The sequence below is a fragment of the Triturus cristatus genome, chromosome 9 (assembly GCF_964204655.1).
Source record: "Triturus cristatus chromosome 9, aTriCri1.1, whole genome shotgun sequence".
In the NCBI taxonomy this organism is placed as follows: Eukaryota; Metazoa; Chordata; class Amphibia; order Caudata; family Salamandridae; genus Triturus; species Triturus cristatus.
This window is the reverse complement of record NC_140592.1, coordinates 320972466-320986267: the sequence shown is the minus strand read 5'-3', so window position 1 is coordinate 320986267 and position 13802 is coordinate 320972466. Positions and strand designations below refer to the sequence as shown.

The window sequence follows — 13802 nt, the reverse complement described above, 5'->3', positions numbered from 1 at the left end:
CTGAGTATGCCTTCACAGAGCACATCATCCCCAGAATAAAAAATCTAGACCCGTCAAGGAATGCTGAGATGCCAACAAATCATTGATATAGAAAACACAGAAACACTGGCCCAATTCCCTCATCTGCAACTCAAAATTAGACCAAGCCATCCAAATGTAATTGCCTCAGTGTACTTTCAGGTAAAATGAAAATGTCCCTAGACAAATGCTCTCCAAACATAGGAAACTGAGAAAGGAATAGACGCAAACCACTTCAGTGGTAAAGTTGACATACTTCAGAGAACAAATCATGATATTTACAAATGCCACCCACTTGCTACTTTGCCACATCAGAACCCCCTCCCCACATAGAGATCATCAACGACTAAGCCCAAGCAATGAAAGATGCATTGAATTCCTCTTTCAACATTTTTTATATGAACACTTTATCTATTCTTTTACCAGAATTCTTTGTTGTGTGATGATCATTCTCAAACATTTCCTCTGACAAAGCAAAATTCATCAACATCTCTACCAGAAGCTACCTGAAAGAAACACATTAGTTATAGATTCCTTACCTTAGAATTACCCCCAGGGGTCAGACTGGATCCGGAAAGTTTTTCGTCAGCAGTACCTCTGCGCGTCGGAAGGTGGTGACGGTCGGCTCCGCGTCCGTCGTCGTGGTTGGCGGGATGACATTGCTGCAGCTACTTAGACACCGCCCTCTCGCGCTGACATCAGTTCTTTATTTTTCCGCTCCAGCCAGCGCAGATCCGGGAAGAGCGGTACCTCAGTCATTTTTCGACTAGCTTTTTCTCAACTTTTGTCAACGTCTTTTCTCGAGTATTCGACTCCGTAAGGTGCACGAGGGATGCCCAGTTTCAAGGCCTGCGGTTCCTGCCATCGCTTGATGTCGGTGACGGATCCACACCGCGTGTGTCTTTTTTGCCTGGAGCGCGACCACGACCCCAAGTTGTGCTCCAACAGCCAGTTGTTTACGCCAAAGGCTTTGCGGGAGCGGTTCCGAAAGGTGCTTGAACAGCGGCAGTCTGCTCCGAGCCATTCAAGGTCCCAGTCGAGAGGGAGGTTGAGGGACTGGTCATGGAGCCATTGCCATTTTGGCTCATAGTCATCAAAGTCTTCGCATTCGGTGCCGGGTAAGTCGAAGTATAAGAACAAGTCGAAGAAGCATCATTGCTCTTTGACTTCTCCTCGTCGGTTGGCCGATCCGACCAGGTGTGTGGGTGGTGCCACCCCAGCGGCTCTGCACGCGGAGCCCGAAGGGTCGACTCCGAGCTTCCCTCCCTTTCCAGGACCCGTAGCGACCCCGCCGAGCTTTGTACGTTCTACGAGGTGATGCATGCCATCTTTGGGCGGACCGACCCTGCCGGCGCATCTTCGGGCCCTGCGGACTCGGTTGAGAGGCCTAGGTCTTTGCTGCTGGCGGCTCTGGCACCGGCGCCGCAGGCCCCCCTTGGATACAGGCCTGGATCCGGATCGGTGCCAGTTCACCTTATTAAACCTCCACCAGCGCCGCTTCTCACGGCACCACTACAGTGCCCGACGCCGGTCGGCTCCCCGGCCGACGTCCACCCCGGCCTCCTTCCGAACGTGGACACTGAGCCGGACCAGCGTTGCCCGATGCCGGATCCGGTGCCGGGTGGGTTTTCCATGCCCCTGTTCAATCCTGGGATCCCTTTCTAAGCACAGTGGCACCCAGAGGAAGATGAGGAGGACTGGGAGGGGTCAGGTGACCCTTTAACTGACCAGCTAGAGTCTGAGCAGGATTGGAGAGAGGAACTGAGGGATGCCAGTGGTCTTGACATTTCACCCGACATTACCATGTTGTCTCTTCCTACCGTGGCTACGGAGGAGGGAGCATAATATGCTGTGGTGTTGCGTAGGGCGGCCGAGGCTCTCAACCTCAAGCTTCCTACGGTGGCGGTCTGAACTAACCTCCTGACTGAGGTGCTTCAACCGGCAGCGAGCTGTTCGGAGCCCCTGCTTCCGTTTAATGATGCCCTCACCGACGTCCTTTTGGGCACCTGGTCCAGGCCCAACACGGGGGCTCCCGTGGACAGGATGTTCGCCCGACGCCACCGCCCAGCTCCGGGCGACCCCACTTTCCTCTCCCAACACCCCACCCCGGAGAGCTTGGTAGTCTAAGCCTCCACCTCCAAAAGCGCTGTAGTGTAGTTCCTATTTCCCTAATTGGCTCTGCGCATTGGAATAATATACCCCATAGATTTGGCATAGGACTGAGGTCAGTATGCCCTTATCGAGTACATTAAACTTAATGACTTTGTGCCAGCTAACTCAGAGGCCACTAGAAACTCCTTGTAAACAAGGAGGGAGTGGTTTCTGACAACTGCATAAACATGACCGCTTTGTTTTCCTTTAGAATCGGAACACTCTCAGAATCGTGGAAACAACAGATAACAGTTTCACTCAGCTAATCATGCATGCTTAGTTTCTTCAGAGTTACACAGAAAGAATAGACGGGCGTTTCAATAAAAGGATTTATTGAACAGTCTTGTTTCTCGTGTAAGAGATATGAGCTGTTTAAATCATAAGACAGTATGGAAGATATAATATGTACAGCATAAGCAGTAGAAAGAAATAATACTGCGCTAGCATTATCTTTTAGCTATGACACATATATTCATATACATAAATAACATAAGCTAAAAATGCGAGTACTCCTAAGATGCTTCTCTAACTAGTTCTACCCTAGTGTACCTAACCTAAGTGTAGTACAATGTAATGAAGTAGGTGATGCATTCCATAGTATGGTAGACTATAGTATGGTATGCTATAATCTGGTATGCCAAGTCTGGTATGCCAAGAGTCCCTCTAGGTTCTACTCAACTCCATACCTTGAGAATGAGAGAGATGGGAATCTCTTTCCGGGTCTCGAACTCTAACACCCTGCAAAGGGAGTCAGAACACTGGAAGCTGGATTCTCTGCAACCAGGGATGACAGCGTCCTTGTCAGTGCGTCAGGCCGGGACACGGGCTCCTCTAAAGTCGAGGTCTTCCCCTACTTGCTTGGGCACAGGAAGGTAATTTATACCTGGTAGGTGCCTTGGAATGTTAGCATTGACGTAAAGTCGGGCAGAGGAAGACGTCAGGAATGAACCCTTAAAGAATAGCGGTTCATGCATAATAAATGAGTTCTTGGAGAAATCAATAATCCTGTGCTAGGGGTACTCCCAAGAGCTTAAGGGTCTGGTTTCTAAGAACTCGTTGTGATGTTGGGGTGGACGTATGTAGGTGACCATGACTGTATTTGGATAGCATGGCTAATGCTTAAATAAGGACTGGGATCTTATGCCTATATAAGGGCAATGCGAATTGTGCCTATATAAGGACATGTTTCAGGAAAACCTATATACGGACACCTAAAGCGGAATACAACAGTGCCTTCACTACCGCTCCACAGGAAAGGGATTCCAAGAAGCTGGACCATCTTGGGAAGAAGATTTTCTCTTCCGCCAGATTAGGACTGCGGTCCGTAAACACCACATGTCTCTTGGGCCGCTATTTGCACCCAGTGTGGGATACAGTGGTACAAGTGCTGCATCAGTGTGCGGAGGATGCCCGGACAGTGCTCTCCCAGGCTGTCGCCACCGGGAGAGATGCAGCCAAGTTTACGATCCGTTGTGGGCTGGACAGCGCAGACTCTCTGGGCAGGACCATTTCAACGTCGGTAGTGCTTCAATGCTACGCCTGGATGAGGTCCACTGGCTTTTTAGGGGATGTCCATGACACCTTGATGAACATCCCCTTTGATGGCCGTCACCTTTTTGGCGACAAAGCAGACAACGCCCTAGAGCGCTTCAAGGACTCACGGGCTACGGCCAAGTCATTGGGCCTCTCCTCCCGTCCGGCGCAGTCTGCTTTTTGCCCCTTTCGTGGCGACGGAAAGGGTGCCCCGCTGCGGCCCGCCCAGGGCCACATGCGTCAGCAAGTTACCCAACCTTCGCGGCTGGGGACGTGGGATCCAACGTCGTGGTTCCGGGGGCCAGCGGGCGGGCCAGTCCACCAACCCTCCCTCTGCAGCAGTTTCCAAACCCTCCTAGTCTGACCTTTCAGGCCCATCAAATGCCAGTGGGCGGCAGGATTCACCATCGCCTCCCCCACTGGCGCACCATCAATTCGGACATGTGGGTTTTGCAAATAGTAGAAAGGAGCTACTCCCTCCCCTTTGAGACTACCCCTCCAGCGATGCCACTGTGATACCAATGCACAGGAAGTTACGGCTCTCTTGGCCAAGGAAGTAGGTTGTGGTTGCTACTCCCACTACTTTCTTGTTCCCAAGAAGGACAAGGGCTTGCGTCCTATCTTGGACCTCAGGGATATCAATCGCTTCCTCCGGAAGGAGAAGTTAAAGTTGTTGACACTTGCTCAGGTCTTGTCTGCCCTCGACCCTCAAGACTGAATGGTAGCGTTGGACTTGCAGGACGCTTATTTTCACATCCCTGTCCTACTGGCCCACCGGCATTACCTACAGTTCATGGTAGGCCACGAGCACTTTCAGTTCACCGTGCTCCCCTTTGGCCTGACCAGCGCCCCTCCGGTGTTCACGAAAGTGGTGGCGGTGGTCTCAGCTCATCTGCGCAGATCAGGGGTTTCAGTCTTCCCTTATCTCGACGACTGGTTGTTGAAGGCAGGCTCGCCCCAAGCAGTCGTCTCCCACCTCCAGACTACAGCCGAACTCCTGCATATGCTGGGATTCTCCATCAATGTGCCGAAGTCACACCGGATTCCCTCTCAGAAGCTCCTCTTCATCGGAGCGATTCTGGACACGATGAAGTTTCGGGTCTATCCTCCCGAACAGCGAGTCTGGGATATTCGTGCTATGATTCCGATCTTTCAGCCTGTGTCCCGGGTTTCAGTCAGAATAACCCTGAGGCTGCTGGGCCTCATGGCCTCCTGCATCCTGCTGGTGGATCATGCCAGGTGGCATATGCGGGCTCTGCAGTGGGACCTGAAGTTACAGTGAGTGCAGCATCCGGGGAACCTGTCCGATTGCATCCAGATCTCGGAGGGTACTGCTCGAGAACTGCAGTGGTGGCTCACGAACCAGGAATGGGTCAATGGCAGATCCCTCTCCCTTCCCCAACCAGACCACACTGTGGTGACAGATGCCTCCCTTCTGGGTTGGGGCGGCAATATGGGAGAGGCGGAGATCAGAGGCCTCTGGTCTCCGGCGGAGTCCGAGCTTCACATCAACTTTCTGGAGCTCCAGGTGATTTGTCTTGCACTGAAGGCATTCCTTCCCTCTGTCCGGAGAAGAGTAGTGCAGGTGTTCATGGACAACACCACCGCAATGTGGTATTGCAACAAACAGGGCGGGATGGGGTCGTGGACCCTATGTGAGGAGGCCCTCCACCTCTGGACATGACTGGAACATCAAGGCATTTCCTTGGTGGTTCAACACCTGGCAGGTTCTCTGAACACCAGGGCGGACGAACTCAGCCGCAGGTGCATGATGGATCACAATTGGCGTCTTCACTCGGAGGTGATGCAAGGTCTCTTTTAACATTTGGGAGAGCCTTGGTTAGATCTATTCACCACCGAAGAGAACGCGAAATGTCAACAATTCTGGGCGTTGGAATTTCCATGGTGGCACTTGCTCGGCGACGCTTTTCGGCGTGAGTGGAGTTGCGGTCTGTTGTGCACCTTTCCACCTATACCACTTCTGCCCAGAGTGCTGAAGAATATCAGGCGCGACCGGGCCCAAGTCATTCTTGTGGCTCTGGATTGGGCACGAAGAGTCTGGTATCCCGAGCTGCTTAACATGGCCATCGATCCTCCGATCCGACTGCCTCTTCAGGAGGATCTTTTGTCACAGCAGCAGGCGACAGTCCTCTATCCAAACCTATCCAGTCTCCACCTCATTGCGTGGAGATTGAGCAGCAGCAGTTGATGTCTTTCGATCTGCCTCCGGGAGTGTGTGATGTAATCTTGGCAGCCAGGCGTCCCTCCACGAAGACGATATACGCCTGCAGGTGGAACAAATTTGTGGCATGGTGCACAGCAAATGCTGTGGATCCCCTTTCTGCCCCTCTTTCTGAAGTTCTTTTTTTCCTTCTTTTTTGGCCCAGCAGGGCTCTGCTCTGGGCACTATCTTTCTGCCATCTTTGCTTTCCTTGGGCTGCCAGATCAGCCTTCTCTTTTCAAGTCCCCGTAGTTAACCGTTTCTTGAAAGGCTTAACCCATCTTTTTCCTCCAATTCCATTCGTTATGCCTCAGTGGGACTTGAATCTTGCACCAACTTATTTGATGTGCACTCCCTTTTAGCCGCTTCATAACTGTTCTTTACATCTCTTAACTCTTAAGCCTGCTTTCCTGGTAGCCATCCCTTCTGCTAGAAGGGTGAGTGAGCTCTAGGCTCTTTCTTCCAAACCTCCCTTCTTGTCTGTTCATCCGGACAAGGTGGTTCTCAGGACCCGTCCATTCTTTCTTTCTAAGGTGGTCACTGCCTTCCACATCGGGCAGACCATTACTTTGCCCACCTTCTTTCCGCATCCTTTAAAGGAAGAAGAGAGGCACCACCATCTGGATCCAAAGTGTGCGCTCTCCTATCTAGATCGAACAAAACCGTTCCGGGTGGATGATCAACTTTTTGTGGGTGCAAAGAAGTGTCGGGCCGTACACAAACGCACCATTTCTCAATGGGTCGGGTTGTGTATTAAGGCTTGTTACTCTCTGGCTAAAAAGTAGCCTCCAGTCGGGCTACGCCACCAGGGCGACGGCAGCCACTACAGCCTTGGGAAGAGGAGTGCCTCTGAATGACATCTGTCAGGCAGCCACGTGGGCTTTGCTGCACACGTTCACCAAACACTACTGCCTGGACAGCCAAGTCCGGAGAGACGGCTTCTTTGGCCATTCTGTTCTCCAGGACTTTCTGGTGTGATCTTGGTTCGCAAACCCACCACCGGGGTTGGTATTGCTGGGGTATCTATTCTAAGGTAAGGAATCTATAACTAACGTGTTTCTTTCAGATGCACAAGTTACTTACCTTCGGTAAGGATATATCTGTAACACACATTAGTTAGTTATAGATTCTTTACCGCCCCACCCATCTTGCCTGTTCTGCAAACTGATTTCTAGGGTTAAGGACATCCTTTCAGGGCCCTAGTTTTGTGCACCAATGGTCAGTTTTTCGCATGCCTCTGCGTTCCTGGCGCAGAAAGTCATGTACAGAACTGACGTCAGCGCGTGAGGGCAGCGTCTAAGTAGCTGCCGCGACGTCATCCCGGCAACCACGCCGCCGGACGCGGAGCCGAACTTCACCACCTTCCGACGCGCAGTGGTACTGTTGACGAAAAACTTTCCGGATCCAGTCTGACGCCTGGGGGCAATTCTAAGGTAAGGAATCTATAACTACCTAATGTTTCTTACAGATATATCGTTACTGAAGGTAAGTAACTTGTGCTCCATGACCCATTACAATTTCCTGATCTTTCAGTACTCTTGCTCCAACCAGATAAATGACTCACATGACCAAGACCTATTCCCAAACTAATTAAAAATCAGCCAGATCACACCCATGCTCAAAAAGTCAATGTAGAGCACATCTAAACAGGCAACTAGTGCCCAGTCACCAGTGTTCCCTTTCTAAGAAACGTCTTCAAGAAGACTGTGGCCAGCCAACTAAAGATGGTCCTTTCTAAGGAGAATCTATGGACAACCTACTGATAAGCCTTCAAACCCTGATTCTGCATTGAAACAAAAACCTTTTGAAAGTTCTCAACATTGCGGCCCACATCCAAAGCAATCGCGAATCCCTACTTAATTATGCTTGTAGACCTTTCTTTTGTGTTTGATATGCTAGATCATTGCAGGCTATCAAGGCTTGTGCCCATCGCATGTAGTTCTGTCCTTCTTTACCAACAGACACCTCCTGGCTAAGACAGGCAATCATACATCGAGCACAGTTAAATGGTGTTCCACATCCCCCATGGTTCAATCTTATCTCTCCGGATATTTAACCTTTACATAGAGTGCCTAGGTCTGATTCTGAAAGATCCTGGCACTGCATTGCACCAGTATACCTCCACAACCAAATATATCACCATCATAAAAAACTGTCTCCTCTTCATTCCAAACCTGGATGAGGGAGAGTTATAGACCTCAACAACTGAATTCTTCCTTCTTTCATCTTTTATCAAAAGCAAATCAGATTCTACCATCTTGGATTCACTGATTGTAGATGGATTATCCCCCCACTCTCATTTCTCAACAAAATCTTTGTATTTCATACCCAACTCGTTCCTTACACTCATTGCTAAGGTCAGTATGGTGGCAGAATCGGCCAACGTTCAACTCTACACCTTGGAAAAAATTCACCCCCTCATGGGACCATATCAAAACAGCTGTATACCCCCTAGTCCTCTCAAGGCTATATTTTGGTAATGCCAGATTCGAAGGCACTCGCTTTGCATTCAGTGCTCCACCTATAATGTTTCTACAATCGGAAGCCAGGCTTACACACTCTGCAAACAAGTATTATCACATTACTCTCATGCTCTTTTGACTTTCACTGTCTCCCTCATCATGGTGATAATTCAGCCACAATTTGTTGTCTCCTCCACAAGGCCAATAACCCCTACTCTACATTGCACAACAGGTCGCCCTATCGGAGAAGCAGAGTTACTCAGTGTTTTTTTTTTTTATCCTTAACACCGGAACCTCTATTGCACAAAATAACTCGTGCCTCCTTTTCCTGTTGCTCATTCCATCACAGCCCCATCGTTTTTTGCTCCACCTCATCCGTTGAAAATGGAGAGTAGAGACTCCATTGGCTCTACCCCAAGACAGCCTTGAGATTTTACATCCATCGCACCAAATACCATCCGGGACAAAGAAAGGGAAGGCAGTGCAGAAAAGGACTTTTATCAAGGTGGGCAGTCCTCTGAATCAAGGTCTGCTATGCTTTGGCCAAGAAGCAGCCTCTGGAAGTACTAAGGGCTCGTTCCACCAGGGCCAAGGCTTCTACCACTATGTTTGCCTGTTCTTGCTATTTGTCAGACCGCAAAGTGGGCATCCATACACATGTTCATGACGCATTACCACCTTTACAGCCAGGTGCAACAGAAAGGACATTTATCTCTTTTAATCTTTGTAGGTAAGTACCCCTTTTTGTCATGGTGACCCCCACTTTTTCCCACTGATACCGATGTTTTTCGACTGATGTCAACTAGGTCCCTGCTAACCAGGCCCTCGTGCCAGTGCTCTTTCCATAAAAACAAGTTAAAATGGTCAAATAGCATTACAATTGGCACACACTTTAGCACCCCTGTAAGTCCCTAGTAAATTGCACCCCTGGCACCTAGGACATGGGAACCAAAGAGTGTCACTAAGGGCTACAGTATGTACTATGCCACCCTAAAAGACCCCCATACAAATTGCATGCAGGCTGCCATTGCAGGCTACGTGACATGATGCAAAACATGTGTGAAAACATGACATGGCACACTCACTGTGTGCATGCCAAAGTCACTGCATATCATGTTAGTCACCTCAGCAGGCCTTGTAGACCTAAGGCAGGGTGCATTTATTACATGTGAGGACATATTTGCATGAGCAGCGGTGCCCCTGTGCAGTCTAGTTCAATCACTAGATGGTACAAGTGAGAATGGAAGCCAACTTAAGTATATGTAGTGGGCACTGGTCATTACGAGTTTGCAGCTACATGATGGCTTTACTGAAACCTATGGTTTCTGATGGATACTTCTGCCTGTGGATTCCTCACCTTCTGAATACCCCCTGCGCCAGCAATCCGCGGAAATTCTTTCCTAGCTCTCCCACGTCGACGAGGACGTCATAATAGCACGGCTCCGCTTGCGACTCCATATGACGTCACCAGAGCCGTAAGAGGACCTCGTCGGCATGCTGACGTCAGTTCCCTTTTTTTTCACGCCGACGCGTAACAGTTTTTCTAGGGACTCTCCATTTTCTATAGAGAAAACTTTGTACCCCCGAGGATTTCTAATGGCTACTACTAGGAAGTCCGGATTTAAACCCTGCAGGGAATGTGGCGGTCAGATGTCGATCACTGACCCGCATGATGATTGCCTTTGGTGCTTGTCTTAGGATCACGACGTCGATGAATGTCGAAGCTGCAGGAAGATAAATCCGAAGGCTATTAAGGAGCATGAGGCTAAGCTGTTTATAGCCAGAGCCAAAAAGGAGAAGAGGGGTCGCAAACGAACAAAGTCGTCGTCTTCTCACACTTCGAAGTCAAGAAAACATAAGAAGTCTAAGAAGAGACATGGCGTTCGGCGCAGTTCGTCGAAGGTCAGGGCTTTGAGGTTGAGGTCGCCTTCTACAGCTAAGCGACTTCGAAGGCAGGACTTTGTATCTCCTTCTCCAACTCCATCTCCACAGGTGACGCCGGTTCCATCTCCGGCTCCGAGGTCGCCGGCGTCGAAGGGCTCTTAGTCGCCTGAAGGTTCTCCGGCTCCTGGTATGTCTCCGACGCCCAGGGAATTGTCTCCAGGCCATGTGGCTTCACCTGTGCGTTCTCCGCAGGCTCCAGTTCAGCCTCAGGTGTTCAGGAAGGTATGGATCCATATCCTCTTTTTCCTGTTCCTGGATCAGACCCTACACATTTTCTTAATGCGATATTTGACATGTTTGCCAGGGCCTCTACTCTATCTGGTGCGCCTTCGGTGCCCGTGGGTCCTTTGGCCTTTAACATGGGTGTGCCTCACCACTGTGCTCAAGCACTCTTTGTGCCATTCTTGCCGACGACTCCGGCTTGGCATTTTCCGGCACCCTGGTCTTCCACTCCGGCTCCTCGAACCCCTTCTGCTGTTGAGTTGGCGCCGACTCGGATTCGATCGACGCCGAGATTTGAAGCTGAGGCTCCTCCATCGACACCGTTGATGTCCTCACCGGCGCCGCCGTGAGCGCCGCAGATGCTGATTCATAATCAGCGCACTAGGAGAGAGGCGCAGAGGCTCCTTGAGGAGGAGGAATATGCACAAGGGCAGGACAAAGGAGAGATTGTTGAGTTTGAGGGCTTACTGGAGGCCAGTGGATTGGATACTACTTCTCCTGAGTATGATTTCTTATCTCCAAAGGCTGGAGTATTGCAAGACATTGCTCCTTATCATGTGGTAATAAGGAAGGCAGCCGAGTTGCTTGATCTGCAACTTCCTTCAGCGGAGGTAAAATCTAATATCCTGACTGAGGTTCTTAATACACCTTCCACAGCCTCTGAACCGCTGCTACACTTTAATGAGGCTTCGACTGAGGCTATTTTGGAGGTTTGGCAGAAGCCCTTGTCTGGTCCTGCAGTTTCTTGTTCCATTTCAAGAACGTACAGGCCTGCTCCTGGGGATCCGGCTTTTCTGTCTTCGCATCCGTCACCGGAAAGCTTAGTGGTCCAGGCTTCTTGTTCGAAGCAATCTTCTGGGTCTTTCCCTACCATACCCAGTGATAGGGATTCTAAAAAAATGGAGCAAGTGGCAGAGAAGGTATTTTCTTCTGCGAGTAAGGCTCTAAAGTCCACTAAGGCAACCTGTCTCCTTGGGAGGTATATCCATGCTCTGATGGACTCAGTCAAGCAGCTAGCTCCAAAGTTGCCTGAAGAGGATCGAAATTATTTCTTGGAGGCCCCTTCTGATTCTCAAGCTGCGGCCCGTCGGGTGATACAATCGGGTCTGGACAATGCTGACTGTGGCTCGTGTGATGGGGTCTTCTGTGGCGACAAGAAGACAAGCTTGGCTTAGATCGTCCGGATTTTCTCCTGATGTTCAAGCGACTCTGCTGGATTTGCCCTTTGATGGGTGAAACTAAGGCTGACTCTGCCTTGCAGCGTTTTAAGGATAGCAGAGCAACTGCAAGGTCGCTAGGCATTCAGACGCAGTCTAGGGGATACCGCTATAAGTGGTTTTGGAAGGGCTGGTTCCTTTTGTGTCCGCCAACAGATTCAACAGAGCCAGCAGCAGCAGAATCCTTTGTACAAATCGTACAGAGGGAAAAATAAAGGACATTTTAGGGGAGCCTCTTGGCAGCAATCCTCTTCCTCCTCCACTTCTCCTCCTGCCACCATTGGTACTTCAGGAAAGCAGTTCTAGATCCCCCATCTAAGAACATGTTGGTCCGGTAGGGGGTCGGGTGTCCCACGTTCTACAAGATTGAAAATCAATCACTTCAGGGTTTTAAATCTTGTAGAGAATGGGTACACCCTCCCTTTTTTAGAGTTTCCTCCTCCTTACCCTCCTTGCCAGGGTTGGTGCTCAGAGGACCACTGACTGCTTTTACAGCAGGAAGTTCTTGCCTTGTTACAGAAAGGTGCGATAGAGGTGGTTCCGGAGCAGGAAAGGGGTCAGGGATGCTACTCCCGGTATTTCCTGATCCCCAAAAAGGACGGTCGATTAGGCCGCTCTTGGACCTCAGGATTTTGAATCTTTACCTCAGGCAGGAAAAGTTAAAAATGTTGACGTTGGCTCAGGTTCTTCTTGCGCTGCAACAGGAAGACTGGATGGTGTCCATCGATCTGCAGGGTGCGTATTTTCATCTTCCCATCCTGAAGTCTCATCGGCAGTATCTCCGGTTCATGGTAGGATCACAACACTATCAGTTTGCGGTTCTTCCGTTCGGTCTCACTTCCACACCTCGAGTCTTTACAAAGGTGATGGCAGTGGTGGCAGCATATCTCAGAATGTTAGGGGTTCCTGTTTTCCCCTACCTGGACGACTGGCTGTTGAAAGCAGAATCTCCGGAGTTAGTGCCATTTGCAAGCAACAACGCAGCTGGTGTTCAAGTTGGGTTTTTCAATAAATGTACCCAAATCTCACCTGGTGCCTTTTCAGCGCTACCTGTTCATAAAGGCAATACTGGACACTACTGTGTCGGGCATTTCCGCCTCCGCAGAGGGTTCTCGACATTCAGGAGATGATTCCCTTGTTTCAGGATGGAGCGGTTGTTCCAGTCCTGAAGGTTCTACGCCTGCTAGGTCTGTTCGCTTCCTGCATACTGTTGGTCAGTCATGCGCGCTGGCACATGAGGGCACTCCAGTGGTGCCTCCGCAGGCAGTGGTATCAACACAATGGAGATCTCGGGGAGGTCAGAATCTCCAGAGAAGCTGCAGCGTAGTTGACTTGGTGGGGTGTGCAGGGCAATCTGTCTCAAGGAAAGCCCTTTCAGCTTCCTCCACCTGGGGCCACAGTGATCACGGATGCCTCCACTCTACGGTGGGGTGCTCATCTGGAGGTCAAAGGTCTTTGGTCTCCAGAGGAAAGCGATACGTTTGGCACTGAAGGCTTTCCTCTCTTCCCTTCGCGGTCAGTCGGTTCAGGTCCTGATGGACAACACTACTGCGATGTGGTACATCAACAAACAGGGAGGTGTAGGGTCGTATCGTCTCTGTTGAGAGGCTCTGCAACTCTGGTCCTGTGCTCAGAATCATCAGATTTGTGTGTTTGTAAATCATCTAGCCGGTGTGCTGAATGTTCGTGCGGACAGTCTCAGTCGGCATTACTCGGCCGATCACAAGTGGCGGCTTCATCCGGAGGTGGTCCATCACATCTTCCAGATGTGGGGGTCTCCTCGGTTGGATCTGTTTGCCATCCACATGAACGCGCACTGCCCGTTGTTCTGCAGTCTCCAGTTTCCAATGCAGGGAGCGCTGGGGGACACGTTTCAATTGGATTGGAGCTCACAACTCCTTTACGAGTTTCCTCCCATACCCTTGATCCCTCGGGTTCTGAGAAAGATTCGCCAAGACCGGGTCCAAGTCATATTGATCGCCCCAGATTGGCCAAGAAGTGTGTGGTACACAGATCTTCTTCACCTCTCATCGC

At 50.3% G+C, this 13802-nt stretch overlaps 1 protein-coding gene across 2 annotated transcripts in view; it reads left to right on the top strand.

Annotated features, from left to right (window-relative positions):
• The window catches only part of RNF123 (ring finger protein 123), a 1761234-nt gene that overhangs the window by 1638161 nt on the left and 109271 nt on the right, over positions 1 to 13802 (top strand). The window lies entirely within an intron of this gene.